The sequence below is a fragment of the Triplophysa rosa genome, linkage group LG8, assembly GCF_024868665.1.
Source record: "Triplophysa rosa linkage group LG8, Trosa_1v2, whole genome shotgun sequence".
Classification (NCBI taxonomy): Eukaryota; Metazoa; Chordata; class Actinopteri; order Cypriniformes; family Nemacheilidae; genus Triplophysa; species Triplophysa rosa.
The window spans coordinates 623,357-639,583 of record NC_079897.1 but is presented as its reverse complement, the minus strand read 5'-3'; the positions used below and the strand labels follow the sequence as shown (position 1 = coordinate 639,583).

The 16,227-nt window shown below is 39.3% G+C and overlaps 1 protein-coding gene across 1 annotated transcript in view; it reads left to right on the top strand.

The window, feature by feature from the left end:
- Window positions 1–15,865, top strand: part of cdk14 (cyclin dependent kinase 14) — a 106,895-nt gene extending 91,030 nt beyond the window's left edge. Inside the window, exon 15 of the mRNA XM_057339860.1 lies at window positions 10,985–15,865. The gene's annotated coding sequence lies outside the window, so the exon portion shown is untranslated. The remainder of the gene's footprint in view (window positions 1–10,984) is intronic.
- Window positions 15,866–16,227: the final 362 nt, after the last annotated feature.

Below are 16,227 nucleotides of genomic sequence, written 5' to 3'. Positions count from 1 at the left end.
CTGCATTCCTGTGTCTGTTGTGACGTGTTTGGCGCTGTAGATTCTCATGATGTGTTTCTAAAGCATTTTTCCATTCGCCGTGTGCAAACGTTCTCTTGGCTCTGGATTTCTGGTGTTTGTGGTCAGTCGTCCTCATTTCTGTCCACCGCAGCTCACCACAAACACGCAGCTCATCGGTGTGAGTCCTCCGAGTCGACCACAGTCACACACAGTACACGTCTAGAGAGATTCATGCGAGGCAGAGAACACGCAGTCATGTTTGTCCTGCAGAGACCAGAGGTTATGACTGTATGAACGCACTACATCATTTATTACCATTTATTTTAACTCAAGCGAACACACATTTCTCTTCACAGTTTGAACTCATTTTGTGTATTTGTCAAGTTAATCTGGATACGATATGATAAAGTGTAGGACAGAATGATGTCGATGTTTCCAGTGTGGATGAACCACATTTACATTGAGCATTTGGCAGATGCTTTATCCAAAGCGACTTACATTGCATTATACTGTACATTTATTTGTGCAATCCCTGCGATGGAAGCCATGACCTTGACGCCGCTAGCGCCATGCTCTAACCTCTGAGCCACAGGAAGTGTTGAACAGATCCATGAGGTGGAGAGGTACTGTTGATGGATGGTCAGACTTCTATCCCTCCTGTCAGTGACTTCATCTTTCAATCTTTACATCATAAACGTGGGAATTTCCCTGTCTGTGAAGAGAAAGAGAGAATCTATAGACCGCTTTAGTTTTGCTCACAGAAAACAGAAGCTGGTTTTCATGTGAAGGTTCGTGGGTTTTACAGTTCAGATTTCAACTTGAATGGTTGTGCTGTCGTCAGATCTTACTGCGGTCGCCTGCGTTTAAGCCTTCATACGGAATCCTAATTCTTAGCATTTAATAATTCTGTTGCACCAAACTGTAAACCTTGTTTAAAAAATAATCAGGTTTATATTTGATCCAGGGTTGAATTTGACAGTAAATCTAGATTATCTTTAATTCTGTTTGATTTATCTCTCAGTTAGGGATTAACTTTAAACTTGCTACTGAGGAGGTTTAAATAAAAAAAACCCAGATATCTATATATCTGGAAAATGATTAGAAACAGACACATAAGCATCATGTCATGCTTCAGTGACGTGTTTATTGTAAATAAAACGATTCGTTTTAATCAACAAATTATCCAGAGAGAGGTTTTAAATAGCAAAATTACGTTTCTTTTACATGCACGAGCTGTTTATTTCCTTTTTACATGACTGTGCAACCCTGTTGCTGTTTAGTTACACCGGCAAATCCATCATGGCGGACAAAATTAATCCCATATGACAGTTTAAAGTTTTAATCCACGATTTGTTAATCGCTGTTTAAAATTAAGTGGTGCAACACAATTTGGATGAAAATAAAACTAGGATCAACAAACCCTAGATTAGCTCTAAAAAGTTTAGAAACTAACTGTTTACTTTAATCCTTGTTGGTGCAACCCACCCTTAAAGTTTATGTTTTAAAAGTTGCGATCGTGTTTACTTCCGTATTCCATATTCTGGGCGTGGCTTGTTTTTTCCCTGCAATTTGATTGGATCAAACAACCGTTGCATTTTCAAATGGAACTTGCAGCAGACTGACAGCTGAAGGGGAGGAGTTAACGGATGCTCCGCCCAAGCCGTCTAACATACGTCATTTAACATGGATAGTCCCTAGCGGGCGAAAGTGCTTTTTCAGATTTTAACTGAAGATTATGAGGGCACACAAATTTTGAAAATAGAAAGACCCACATTGATAAACTATTTACAATAAACGCAGCAATATTTCATGAAAAAGGTGCCATTTTTAATTTCACTGGGACTTTAAGCTAAGAAGCGTTTAGACAGAAATGATTTAATATTGTCTTGAGAAGCAAAAACTGTGTGTCATGACAAAGGAGTTTACCTTCTCTTAAACTAAATGTAATATTATGTCATTCATTTGACAGGTTAAAAACTGTGTTTGATGTTGGAGGTGTTTAATGGTGTCTGAATCAAGGTCCTGCTCACAATTCACCTCAAAGTCAAAAGAAAACTAAAAATAATTTGGACTGTTTTTATGATCATTAAGATTTCTAACATTTTGTCCTGACACATGAATGTAGAAAATATGTTCCAGTATAAATATTTTAAGACACTACAAAATATCTTTAGAAAATTTGAGTGCAAAACAAGACACATGTTTAAATATATCACTCTTTTACTAATTCACTTCATTCAATAAAAAATCACAATCCCAAACTTTCATTATTGATTCAAAACTAAGCTTGACGTTCATTTTGTTTGATTTGGAGATGAGATATGAGCTGGAAATGTTTTCTTCTGCATGACTTAAGCCGTGAACACAGAGCTAAAACAACTTTCCCATAATGCATCTGTGTGTCGGTCACAGGCCAATGACGTTCTGGATTGTGCAGCTCATATTTTCAGATGGATCTGTTCTGATTCAGGTGAATATCGACGGGCAGTCCGTCATGCTGTACTCTCCCCTGTTCGTTTGATTCAAGTTGATTTTGTTGGTGTCTGGGCGTTTGTTGGCATGTAATATGTTTGTCAGTGTTGTTCTGATGCAGAGTGTCTGTCTGAAAGAATTCATCATCACAAACCGCGGCTCATGTATGTCGAGGTGTTTGGTGTCATTGAAATAAAAATCTTTTGCGTTTCACTGAAATGCTCATTGACTGCAGAAACACAATAACACAGAATTATTGCTTTTTTTAATGACTTTTTAAAACTTATGAGAGCAGTTTTTATTCTGTAGGTTTTTAGTTCCGTGTTCTTTAAAAACATGAAACTAATCCCAGTGTTCATTAAAGTGAGTTTTGGAGGAGACACATGCTTTAGTAAAATGTCAGCTTTACTCACAGCTCCGGGCGTGCGGCGAGTCTGACGCAGTTCATTACACGCTTTGAGACCTGATGAGACCTCTGTTGGGGGGGCGGGGTCAGAGGTCATGACCCACCAGTCTGCCCAGGAGGAGTTAGTCTGCTTGACTGCTTTGCTTGTCACATTGAGCCTGTTTGTTCATTCAGAGACTCTCTCTCTCTCTCTCTCTCTCTCTCTCTCTCTCACGTACGATTGTAGTTTTTACTTTCTCTTCTTGTAAGTTTGTTCTTTGGCATTTAAAGTAAGTCATCATTTACTCGCCTTCGAGTTGTTCCAAATCTGTATAAATGTCTTTGTGCTGATGAACACGGAGAAAGATATTTGGAAGAATGCTTATAACAGATTTTGCCCCCCATTGACTCCCATAGTAGGAAAAAACACAATGGTAGTCAAAAGTGCTCCAGAACTGTCTGCTGTCATACATTCTTCAAAATATCTTCTTTTGTGTTCAACAGAACAAACAAAAAAATAAAGTAATTTTTCCTACTATGGGAGTCAATGGGGGTCGAGATCTGTTTGGTTATAAACATTCTTCCAAATATCTTTCATCTTTCAAGACATTTATGCAGATTTGGAACAACTCGAAGGATTTTCTTTCTTGGGTGAACTGTTCCTTTAATGTGACTGCTAGCACAAAAAACTGAGCTGCTTTAAGATTCATCTTGTGATTTTTCTGACAAATATTCCGATTGCAGTTTGAACAAATCATAAACATTTAGCACATTGTGTTTTTTGTGTGTGTGTTTTTAGAAGGGTCGTGAGTTAAACGTGATGAATTTGTTTGTGAGTAGATTCTGGAACCGCTTCACAGTGTCTAGTGTTAATTTCATGAAGATCTAATTGAACAAACACGTGTACATTCATTTCATATGTTGAGATACTACAAGCCCAATGCACAGAATCAACAGATCAGCTCTATTCTGTGATCTCCTTCAGCTTTCTGTGCTGTATGTGTAGTGACAGTTCACAGAATGATGAGAAGTGTTTGTGTGTGATAATGGACAGAATGTGATGCTGTAGATGATGGAGAAGATGTGCTGTTGGGGGGGTGATACAATCTGTTCTCATGATGGGGGTGTCCCTCTGCGCGCGCGCACACACACACACACACACACACACACACACACACACACACACACACACACACATCACTGGAGGTGAGAGAGATGAAGCTTTCATTCGTCCATGAGCTCTGAGTGTCTCACACACGTCCACAAATCCTCAGGAACACTTGACTAGAAACGGAGGGAGGGACACAAAGAATGGAAGGGACTTCAAAACAGGAGAGAGAGAGAGAGAGAGAGAGAGAGAGAGACATGCATTATTTATTAGCAGTATGGTCAATGGGGGGAAAGAGAGATTAGAAGAGAAACAAGCGAGCCGAGAGTTGAGCCTCAAGCTGCTCTTCCTCATACAAACTCTTCATCTGCCCATCATCCTCTTCATCACTGATGATGTGATACGAGTTCACTGTTATCCAAAGACACTTACAGAGGAGATGAAGGAAACCGTAAAGCCATTTGTTAATAGGAGGCAATAATACAATAAGTGCTTATACCAAGATGCTAGTTTTCACAAAGCCGGTGTTCTGTGGAATTGTCCTACCTTGTCCGATTTTCCTGAAAATCATTTAAAACTTAAAATTTTACAGCGCAAAAGAAATAACATTGATGTGAGAGAGAGAGAGTGTTAGTGTTATTTCTTTGTTGCATTGCATGAACAGTTGTGCAGTTGTGTGAACACAAAACATTTCTCAAAATATCTTCTTTTGTGTTCCACTGAAGAAAGACTCGCATACAGATTTACAAGCACATGAGGAGGAATAAATGATGACAGAATTGAGATTTTGGGCTGAAATGTAGTGAAGGATTTCATGACTTCACACTTGGTGTGACGTTGAATGTTTTGTCTTTTGTGTTGCAGGTCGCTGCNCTCTCTCTCTCACTCTCTCTCTCTCTCTCTCTCACAGTCCCCGTGAACCGGAAGTTGCGATCGTTTCTACTTCCGTATTCTGACATATTTCAGAACGCATGTGATATCACGCATGTGATGATTGTGTTTTTCATTTAACAGTTCACGGCGGGTCTATTTCTACGTCTACGCTATGCATTACGATGTGTTATAAAATAAAATAAATAATAAAGGAGTTGTTACATCATTGCTGCATGGCATTAGGCCTACTTAACTTGCTGTGTTTCGATCTGAGGTCAGTAGTATTGTCAAAGTCGTTTTTTATTAAAAGCTGCTAATATTAGTTAACTTTAAATCGACTCGTTTTGTATTAGTATGGGTCTATATATAGGCTAATATATCTATCTATATAATCTAAATGAGGATAGTAGTGAGGTGGACAGTAGTGAAAGTCGCGGTACAAACGTGCGCAAGCGTGGAACAGATCGTGCAGTGTCGTAAATCGTCGCAAAACAGAATTATCATTTGCGCATGCGCGTTTTCTACTACGTCATTATGCGCATGCTCGGACGGATCGTGCAGGCATCCCAGATCGTGTACCGAAAGGAATTTCAAAGGAGAAAATTAAGTGGGCGTGGCTTGCGTTTTTCACTGCGTTTGATTGGATGTGTAAAAACAGCTGTTGCATTGATTTTGAAATGAAGACTGAGAAGATGTTGTAGTTTTCCAGATGAATGTTTGTGTGAAGCCGATGGGAGACGCTCTGAAGGAATGAATGCATTATTCATGCGGCAGGAGAATCTTTAGTTAAAAGTGCTGCTTGGCATTGTGAGAGAAGTGAATGTGTGCTTTTTCTCGCCCGTCGTTGGTCCTCGACATGCTCGACTTATCATAGGCCTCTCTGACCCCTCCCACCCACGCAGCGTTTGTATAAGTTGAGTGCCAGAGGACATGGTCAGTGGAGAGAGAGAGATGAATGAAGCAGTGACTCTGAGACGGGGTTCACTATAAAAACAAAAAATGTGTGTGTGCGCACGTGTGTGTTTGTGAGTGTGTGTCTGTGTGTGTGTGTGTATGCGTGTCTCTGTCTGTGTGTGTGTGTGTGTGTGTGTGTGTGTGTGTGTGTGTGTGAGTGTGTGTCCTCGTCTGTGTGTGTGTGTGTATGCGTGTCTCTGTCTGTGTGTGTGTGTGTGAGTGTGTGTCCTCGTCTGTGTGTGTGTGCATGCGTGCGCATTGTGTTTGTGTTGTGAATGAGTGTCATTTGTTTGTCAGACAGAATCACATGTCAGTCATGTTTGTCAGTGTGTGTACAGTACATGTATGTTCCGGTCATGTTCTGCATTCCTGTGTCTGTTTGTGACGTGTTTGGCGCTGTAGATTCTCATGATGTGTTTCTAAAGCATTTTTCCATTCGCCGTGTGCAAACGTTCTCTTGGCTCTGGATTTCTGGTGTTTGTGGTCAGTCGTCCTCATTTCTGTCCACCGCAGCTCACCACAAACACGCAGCTCATCGGTGTGAGTCCTCCGAGTCGACCACAGTCACACACAGTACACGTCTAGAGAGATTCATGCGAGGCAGAGAACACGCAGTCATGTTTGTCCTGCAGAGACCAGAGGTTATGACTGTATGAACGCACTACATCATTTATTACCATTTATTTTAACTCAAGCGAACACACATTTCTCTTCACAGTTTGAACTCATTTTGTGTATTTGTCAAGTTAATCTGGATACGATATGATAAAGTGTAGGACAGAATGATGTCGATGTTTCCAGTGTGGATGAACCACATTTACATTGACGCATTTGGCAGATGCTTTATCCAAAGCGACTTACATTGCATTATACTGTACATTTATTTGTGCAATCCCTGCGATGGAAGCCATGACCTTGACGCCGCTAGCGCCATGCTCTAACCTCTGAGCCACAGGAAGTGTTGAACAGATCCATGAGGTGGAGAGGTACTGTTGATGGATGGTCAGACTTCTATCCCTCCTGTCAGTGACTTCATCTTTCAATCTTTACATCATAAACGTGGGAATTTCCCTGTCTGTGAAGAGAAAGAGAGAATCTATAGACCGCTTTAGTTTTGCTCACAGAAAACAGAAGCTGGTTTTCATGTGAAGGTTCGTGGGTTTTACAGTTCAGATTTCAACTTGAATGGTTGTGCTGTCGTCAGATCTTACTGCGGTCGCCTGCGTTTAAGCCTTCATACGGAATCCTAATTCTTATGCATTTAATAATTCTGTTGCACCAAACTGTAAACCTTGTTTAAAAAATAATCAGGTTTATATTTGATCCAGGGTTGAATTTGACAGTAAATCTAGATTATCTTTAATTCTGTTTGATTTATCTCTCAGTTAGGGATTAACTTTAAACTTGCTACTGAGGAGGTTTAAATAAAAAAATCCCAGATATCTATATATCTGGAAAATGATTAGAAACAGACACATAAGCTTCATGTCATGCTTCAGTGACGTGTTTATTGTAAATAAAACGATTCGTTTTAATCAACAAATTATCCAGAGAGAGGTTTTAAATAGCAAAATTACGTTTCTTTTACATGCACGAGCTGTTTATTTCCTTTTTACATGACTGTGCAACCCTGTTGCTGTTTAGTTACACCGGCAAATCCATCATGGCGGACAAAATTAATCCCATATGACAGTTTAAAGTTTTAATCCACGATTTGTTAATCGCTGTTTAAAATTAAGTGGTGCAACACAATTTGGATGAAAATAAAACTAGGATCAACAAACCCTAGATTAGCTCTAAAAAGTTTAGAAACTAACTGTTTACTTTAATCCTTGTTGGTGCAACCCACCCTTAAAGTTTATGTTTTAAAAGTTGCGATCGTGTTTACTTCCGTATTCCATATTCTGGGCGTGGCTTGTTTTTTCCCTGCAATTTGATTGGATCAAACAACCGTTGCATTTTCAAATGGAACTTGCAGCAGACTGACAGCTGAAGGGGAGGAGTTAACGGATGCTCCGCCCAAGCCGTCTAACATACGTCATTTAACATGGATAGTCCCTAGCGGGCGAAAGTGCTTTTTCAGATTTTAACTGAAGATTATGAGGGCACACAAATTTTGAAAATAGAAAGACCCACATTGATAAACTATTTACAATAAACGCAGCAATATTTCATGAAAAAGGTGCCATTTTTAATTTCACTGGGACTTTAAGCTAAGAAGCGTTTAGACAGAAATGATTTAATATTGTCTTGAGAAGCAAAAACTGTGTGTCATGACAAAGGAGTTTACCTTCTCTTAAACTAAATGTAATATTATGTCATTCATTTGACAGGTTAAAAACTGTGTTTGATGTTGGAGGTGTTTAATGGTGTCTGAATCAAGGTCCTGCTCACAATTCACCTCAAAGTCAAAAGAAAACTAAAAATAATTTGGACTGTTTTTATGATCATTAAGATTTCTAACATTTTGTCCTGACACATGAATGTAGAAAATATGTTCCAGTATAAATATTTTAAGACACTACAAAATATCTTTAGAAAATTTGAGTGCAAAACAAGACACATGTTTAAATATATCACTCTTTTACTAATTCACTTCATTCAATAAAAAATCACAATCCCAAACTTTCATTATTGATTCAAAACTAAGCTTGACGTTCATTTTGTTTGATTTGGAGATGAGATATGAGCTGGAAATGTTTTCTTCTGCATGACTTAAGCCGTGAACACAGAGCTAAAACAACTTTCCCATAATGCATCTGTGTGTCGGTCACAGGCCAATGACGTTCTGGATTGTGCAGCTCATATTTTCAGATGGATCTGTTCTGATTCAGGTGAATATCGACGGGCAGTCCGTCATGCTGTACTCTCCCCTGTTCGTTTGATTCAAGTTGATTTTGTTGGTGTCTTGGCGTTTGTTGGCATGTAATATGTTTGTCAGTGTTGTTCTGATGCAGAGTGTCTGTCTGAAAGAATTCATCATCACAAACCGCGGCTCATGTATGTCGAGGTGTTTGGTGTCATTGAAATAAAAATCTTTTGCGTTTCACTGAAATGCTCATTGACTGCAGAAACACAATAACACAGAATTATTGCTTTTTTTAATGACTTTTTAAAACTTATGAGAGCAGTTTTTATTCTGTAGGTTTTTAGTTCCGTGTTCTTTAAAAACATGAAACTAATCCCAGTGTTCATTAAAGTGAGTTTTGGAGGAGACTCATGCTTTAGTAAAATGTCAGCTTTACTCACAGCTCCGGGCTTGCGGCGAGTCTGACGCAGTTCATTACACGCTTTGAGACCTGATGAGACCTCTGTTGGGGGGCGGGGTCAGAGGTCATGACCCACCAGTCTGCCCAGGAGGAGTTAGTCTGCTTGACTGCTTTGCTTGTCACATTGAGCCTGTTTGTTCATTCAGAGACTCTCTCTCTCTCTCTCTCTCTCTCTCTCTCTCTCACGTACGATTGTAGTTTTTACTTTCTCTTCTTGTAAGTTTGTTCTTTGGCATTTAAAGTAAGTCATCATTTACTCGCCTTCGAGTTGTTCCAAATCTGTATAAATGTCTTTGTGCTGATGAACACGGAGAAAGATATTTGGAAGAATGCTTATAACAGATTTTGCCCCCCATTGACTCCCATAGTAGGAAAAAACACAATGGTAGTCAAAAGTGCTCCAGAACTGTCTGCTGTCATACATTCTTCAAAATATCTTCTTTTGTGTTCAACAGAACAAACAAAAAAATAAAGTAATTTTTCCTACTATGGGAGTCAATGGGGGTCGAGATCTGTTTGGTTATAAACATTCTTCCAAATATCTTTCATCTTTCAAGACATTTATGCAGATTTGGAACAACTCGAAGGATTTTCTTTCTTGGGTGAACTGTTCCTTTAATGTGACTGCTAGCACAAAAAACTGAGCTGCTTTAAGATTCATCTTGTGATTTTTCTGACAAATATTCCGATTGCAGTTTGAACAAATCATAAACATTTAGCACATTGTGTTTTTTGTGTGTGTGTTTTTAGAAGGGTCGTGAGTTAAACGTGATGAATTTGTTTGTGAGTAGATTCTGGAACCGCTTCACAGTGTCTAGTGTTTATTTCATGAAGATCTAATTGAACAAACACGTGTACATTCATTTCATATGTTGAGATACTACAAGCCCAATGCACAGAATCAACAGATCAGCTCTATTCTGTGATCTCCTTCAGCTTTCTGTGCTGTATGTGTAGTGACAGTTCACAGAATGATGAGAAGTGTTTGTGTGTGATAATGGACAGAATGTGATGCTGTAGATGATGGAGAAGATGTGCTGTTGGGGGGGTGATACAATCTGTTCTCATGATGGGGGTGTCCCTCTGCGCGCGCGCACACACACACACACACACACACACACACACACACACACACACACACACACACATCACTGGAGGTGAGAGAGATGAAGCTTTCATTCGTCCATGAGCTCTGAGTGTCTCACACACGTCCACAAATCCTCAGGAACACTTGACTAGAAACGGAGGGAGGGACACAAAGAATGGAAGGGACTTCAAAACAGGAGAGAGAGAGAGAGAGAGAGAGAGAGAGAGACATGCATTATTTATTAGCAGTATGGTCAATGGGGGGAAAGAGAGATTAGAAGAGAAACAAGCGAGCCGAGAGTTGAGCCTCAAGCTGCTCTTCCTCATACAAACTCTTCATCTGCCCATCATCCTCTTCATCACTGATGATGTGATACGAGTTCACTGTTATCCAAAGACACTTACAGAGGAGATGAAGGAAACCGTAAAGCCATTTGTTAATAGGAGGCAATAATACAATAAGTGCTTATACCAAGATGCTAGTTTTCACAAAGCCGGTGTTCTGTGGAATTGTCCTACCTTGTCCGATTTTCCTGAAAATCATTTAAAACTTAAAATTTTACAGCGCAAAAGAAATAACATTGATGTGAGAGAGAGAGAGTGTTAGTGTTTTTTCTTTGTTGCATTGCATGAACAGTTGTGCAGTTGTGTGAACACAAAACATTTCTCAAAATATCTTCTTTTGTGTTCCACTGAAGAAAGACTCGCATACAGATTTACAAGCACATGAGGAGGAATAAATGATGACAGAATTGAGATTTTGGGCTGAAATGTAGTGAAGGATTTCATGACTTCACACTTGGTGTGACGTTGAATGTTTTGTCTTTTGTGTTGCAGGTCGCTGCTGTGGTCCATCAGAATGAAGATGATACCGAAACGACTCTTGTGTTTCTTTCATTTATTTGAGTTTATTTCAGGCTGAGAGTGTGATGGGCCGACGAGAACACGTGTGTGTGTGTGTGTGTGTGCGTTCAGTCAGATCTGAGCTTGATCATCTGTTATTATTGTTTTCACCGTTTATTAACGTTCACACACGTTAAAAGAAGGACTTCAAAGGCAGTTTAAACGGACTGTTTGTAGCTACCTATGTGTACAGTAAAACCTGTGTCTGTCTTAAAAAAAAGCAAACCAAATCCCCTTCGGCTCACAATCACACGCTAATGAGACATCAGCGCACGCACAAGCATGTAGAGAGCTAACATCGAGCACTTCTTCCACGTTCAGGGCTACGGTACGCTCCGGACCCCATGAAACTCTTCAATAACGTCACAATAATTCCTATAATAACAATAATAACAGTGATACTGGCACTGCTGATGGTGCACATTCACTGGCTGCAGGGACGACGCTAAAGCAATTCGCACCATCGCTATTGGCTGAGAGTCATTGGGGCGTGGTACTTGAGAAACACGTGTCTGTGTGTCCCGTGTGTGTGTTCACGTGTTGTGTTGAGTGTTGAAAACAGGCAATACGCTTGCACTGGTGCTATTGTGCAGGAGGAAAAGAGGTTTGGTGGTCCACGTTTAGAAATTTGCGTTTTATTTAAAGGCCCATGACAATCTTATCGAGAATTGCACTTGTCAGTATGTGATGATGAAAGCGACCCCAAACCACTTCTGCGAGCGAAGTTTTCAACCTGGTCTCATAGGAAATACGTAACTCTGTGCACTTTTTGCAGCGCCACAAAATACGTACCTTTAGGTACATATTGCAACCCGGTATCACAACTTCCGACAACATTAACGTCAACAACACCATATTATATTATATTGGGGTGAAATGATCTTCGTATTTCGTATCAGACATCGTATTTTGTTTGCGTTTATTATTTCGTACGCACAATTTAGACATTTTGGAGCACGTAACCCAACTCCGCCCCTAAACCATACAGTTTGTATATTATACAATATAAAGCACAACACGTAACAGGAAGATACGGCTACACTTGCTGTTTATTCAAAAAGTGCAATTATTGCAAGCGTTCCAAGGCCAAAGAACAACCCGAAAGTTATCCCCTTCTCTCTCCGCCATAAAACCCTGATCCGGACCGGCTGCGCTGCCTGCGTGCGCGCAGTGACAGAATTCACAAATGGCTGCCGGTGTGTGAACCGTTACGTCAGCGTCGACAGCGAAATGGCATTGGCTCTCGTGTGTCTTGTGACTGGTTGCGTCACTATGCTAGCTTGCGTAATGAAACGCCATTGACTGTCCAGCTCCGATTGCGTCACGCGCTAAACTTGACCGTCAAGGACCAGAACTGACCGTTTTGTAATATCTATTAAAGTACAAATAATGTTTATGTATAAAATCGTTTCAGAGGCAAATTGTGACACTGACACGCATTCTCTAGCGGACCAATAAAGTTCTTCTCTTTAGCGCCCCCCAGTGGACGTTTGTGTCTCAAAACTGTAGCAATATTGGTACAGTTTTGTGGCGCTGCAAAAAGCGTACGGAGGTACGTATTTCCCATGAGACCAGGTTGGAAGTTTTATTGTTAAAGACTCATGAAATCAAAAGCAAAAAAAAAAGAGGCAGAAGTGCTCAAGCTGGTCTGGTTTTTATTGCTCTTTATATAGACCAGTAAAGACCAGCTTAAACATAAGACAGCTTGTGGCTTTTAGTCCGTGTGTTTGCTTTAAGGTCATGTAAATGCTATTACACACGTTACATTTAAAGCCGGTGTTTGCACTAAAAGTGAGTAGATAAACACTTGAAATAAAAATTAAAGTGTGTTTCTCTTTAAGGAAATGGACCAAAAATATGAATGACGTCATCTTGCACTAATGCATGTTTGTTTGCCGGTTTAATCTTCTCTAGAATGAGAACGTCCCTGTCTGTAATACAGTCTGACACCGACTAGCAATAGCATGTACCTCGAAGTTCATGTGATGTAAACTCAAGTCTCTTGACTTATGTCATGAAAAAGTCCTTGATTGGACTCAATTTCATCAACAGCAAATAAATCAAACGCATTTCATGAGTCTTTAACATTTGACATTTTTGTGAATATGAAAGTTTTGTCGGTGAGAAACTTTCTGAAGTTTCATGAAAGAAGGACACTTGGTGAACTGCACTGGCCCCTGATCCTGGGCTCTCGGTACGGCGGTCTGTGATGCCGCTCTTTCTGTTAACGTCCGTCCGTTTGTCACGATCACTCTCTGCTCAGCAGACAATAATATTAAATCAATGTGGTACAGTGTTTTTTGCCGATATAAAACTATACGTTTTGTTTTCTATAATAAGTACAAGAGCTAGTTGAACAATAGCAATGTTTGGCCCTAAACTGTTAATGTGAAGAAAACAAAGCAAGAGAAATCAATTCAGATCAGTTACATCTTGAATCATCATCGTCATAAATCAAAACTGAAGAACAGAAATGCATGTAGATTCACTGCAAAAAATGACTTTCTTACTTAGTATTTTTGTCTTGTTTTCCAGCACAAATGTCTAAACATTCTTGAATCAAGATGGATTTTCTTGATGAGCAAAATGACCCAAGAAAATAAGTCTTTAAGGCCCGGTTTCACAGACACGGCTTAGCTTAAACCAGGACTATGCCTTAGTTGAATTAAGATATTTTTGTCGCTTTTATAAAAATGCCTCAGAAGAATACACTACTGGTGTGCATCTTGAGACAAAACAATGGCACGGAGATATTTTAAGATACTTCTGGGCAAGTTATATTGAGTTAAGACAGGTCACACATTCATTTTAGTCTGGGACTAGCCTTAAGCCTTGTCTGTGAAACCGGGCCTAAGTGTTTTTAGACAAGAAAAACAAGAAAACAAAATCTGCCAATGGGATGAGAAGAATTATCTTGAATTAAGGTTGACCTTTTTTCTAGTCACTAAATTCAAGATTATTTTTCTTACCCCATTGGCAGATTTTGTTTTGCTTGTTTTAAGCAAATATTCACTGAAATGTCATATTTCTTGGGTCATTTTGCTCATCAAGAAAAGGCATCTTGATTCAAGAACTATTAGACATTTGTACTGGAAAACAAGACAAAAATACTAAGTAAGAAAGTCATTTTTGCAGCGTTGATTCATCATCTTGTCATAACCCGTTTGTATTCTACTGTTAATGTGAACATATGGATTCAGATTCTACTATACTAGTGTGTTAATGCCCAGAAGATGACAGTGGGGTTTATGGGCTTTGTGAATGCACTTTTAAACATTTTGCTCAACATTCCAGTATATTCTGTCATATTTTGCACCTGTAAATTTGACCCGTACACACTGTTTGGGAGTGACGGCCACATTAACATCCAGACGTGAATCTTTTCAATGACAGCACAAGTCACCGCTGAACCAGCCATGAGAATTACAGTACAGCTTTGTGTTGTTGGTTCTTTCTCATCTGAAATGTGTTGGAAAATGCTTCAACACGTATCTATATTTGTTCACTTCTGTACACAGATTTAATGTCAACGTACAAAATAAAGATGCTAGTTCTTCAAAGTCAAAGTCACCATTTTTGGTTCCCCAAAGATCTATTCAGTCAAATGTTCATTAAAGAAGCAGTTTTTCTTATCGTGTTATCATTTGTGAAACAAAAGGCATTCCGCTAAAAATGCTTGAGCAGCACCTTTGTTTTTAGGAGTGTGGTCACCAAATCCAGTGTAGTATGCACACATCCAAACTTCAGCAGGTGCTTGATCAAAAAAGAAAAAAGGAATACACTTTGGTATTTATTCAACTTCTTTGGGAGCAAAAAAGCATTTCAGTTATGGTTGTTATATCTGAAATTTTCAGGTTTGTAAAGTGTCCGTCGTTCGTTTAAATACAGAATTCTGCGTTGAATCGGTGAGAATACGAGTGACAGACGGACTGTAAATGAACGTTGAAGAAGCGTCTGGCCTCTCAGACACACCTGCTGAAATGACGTGACTCTTTTAATGTTGCCTGACTATGAGCAGACCTACATTTGTATTCTGAACGCTGTTAATGCCTCCACACCCACGGTGGCATTAAACGGCCCCAGACAGTATTAGCAGACAAATCATTATTTTTCATGCTCGAAACCTGCCAGACTCACCTGCAATAGCTGAAACCACACCTTCACATGTTGAGTTTCCAGAAAGAGTGACTTCAGTCTGTATGTCTCAGTTCTGAGTGCAAAAAGTGATGAAAATGTCATGTTGAACGATGATTAAAAAGGCACATTTAGCACTGTGACGGTCATGAAAAAAACATCATATTTGCGTAACCATCGGCTCTCGCTTCCAGGTTGCCGTGCAGATGTGATTGCATCAGTATATAAATCCAGCTTTTAGATTCCCAGGTTTGCTCTGTTGGACATGCTTTGGAATGTGCTGTTAAAATCATGTTATTCATCTGTGAATATTTAATCTTTTGTAATCTTTGTTATATACTAGGCTGTATATACAGTATGATGGGGGGATTCATATTCCGAGTATACTCATTGGGAAAACCTCGCTGTGCTGAACACGGACTTTGTGTTTCTGCTTCACTTGCTTACAGTATATCTGTTTTTCTTTTGTAAGACGCAGTGAAATCAAACAGAAGTTTGGCGAGCAGTGTGTGGAATCTAGAAGTGTAACCGGTCACTTTATTACTCAACACTTAGACTAGTATAATGCATTCTTTGTTCAAACCTGTATGTAATGTTCTTAATGGAAGATGTCATGTCCTTCTGTAAATGTTGTTTATCGTTGTTTTACCTGAAATAAATAAAGTTTATTAATGCTTCAAGCCAAACACTGCTTTCAGAACATGAGCCGTTGTATGTTGACTAGATCAAAACTTTTTTTATGATTCTTCATTTTGAAATGAAAATCTGTGGCTGTCTATTGTACACATCGATACTGGCTTTCTTAAGGCTGTCTGTGCCGTTTTATATTGTTTTTCCATGTAAATGTGCACTAGAGACATTCTTTGAGCGCTGTGGAGCATTTTTTTGTTTATGAAATCAATCAGAATCCAAAGTCAAACAGAACCTCTTGAAGTGTAAAGGAACGCTTCGAAGTGGAAGTGATAATTAATTGACAACAGAGTTTGGGAAATGATAATAATTGCTAAGAAATTATAATATCATGTTCTATTAAGCATTAAAAA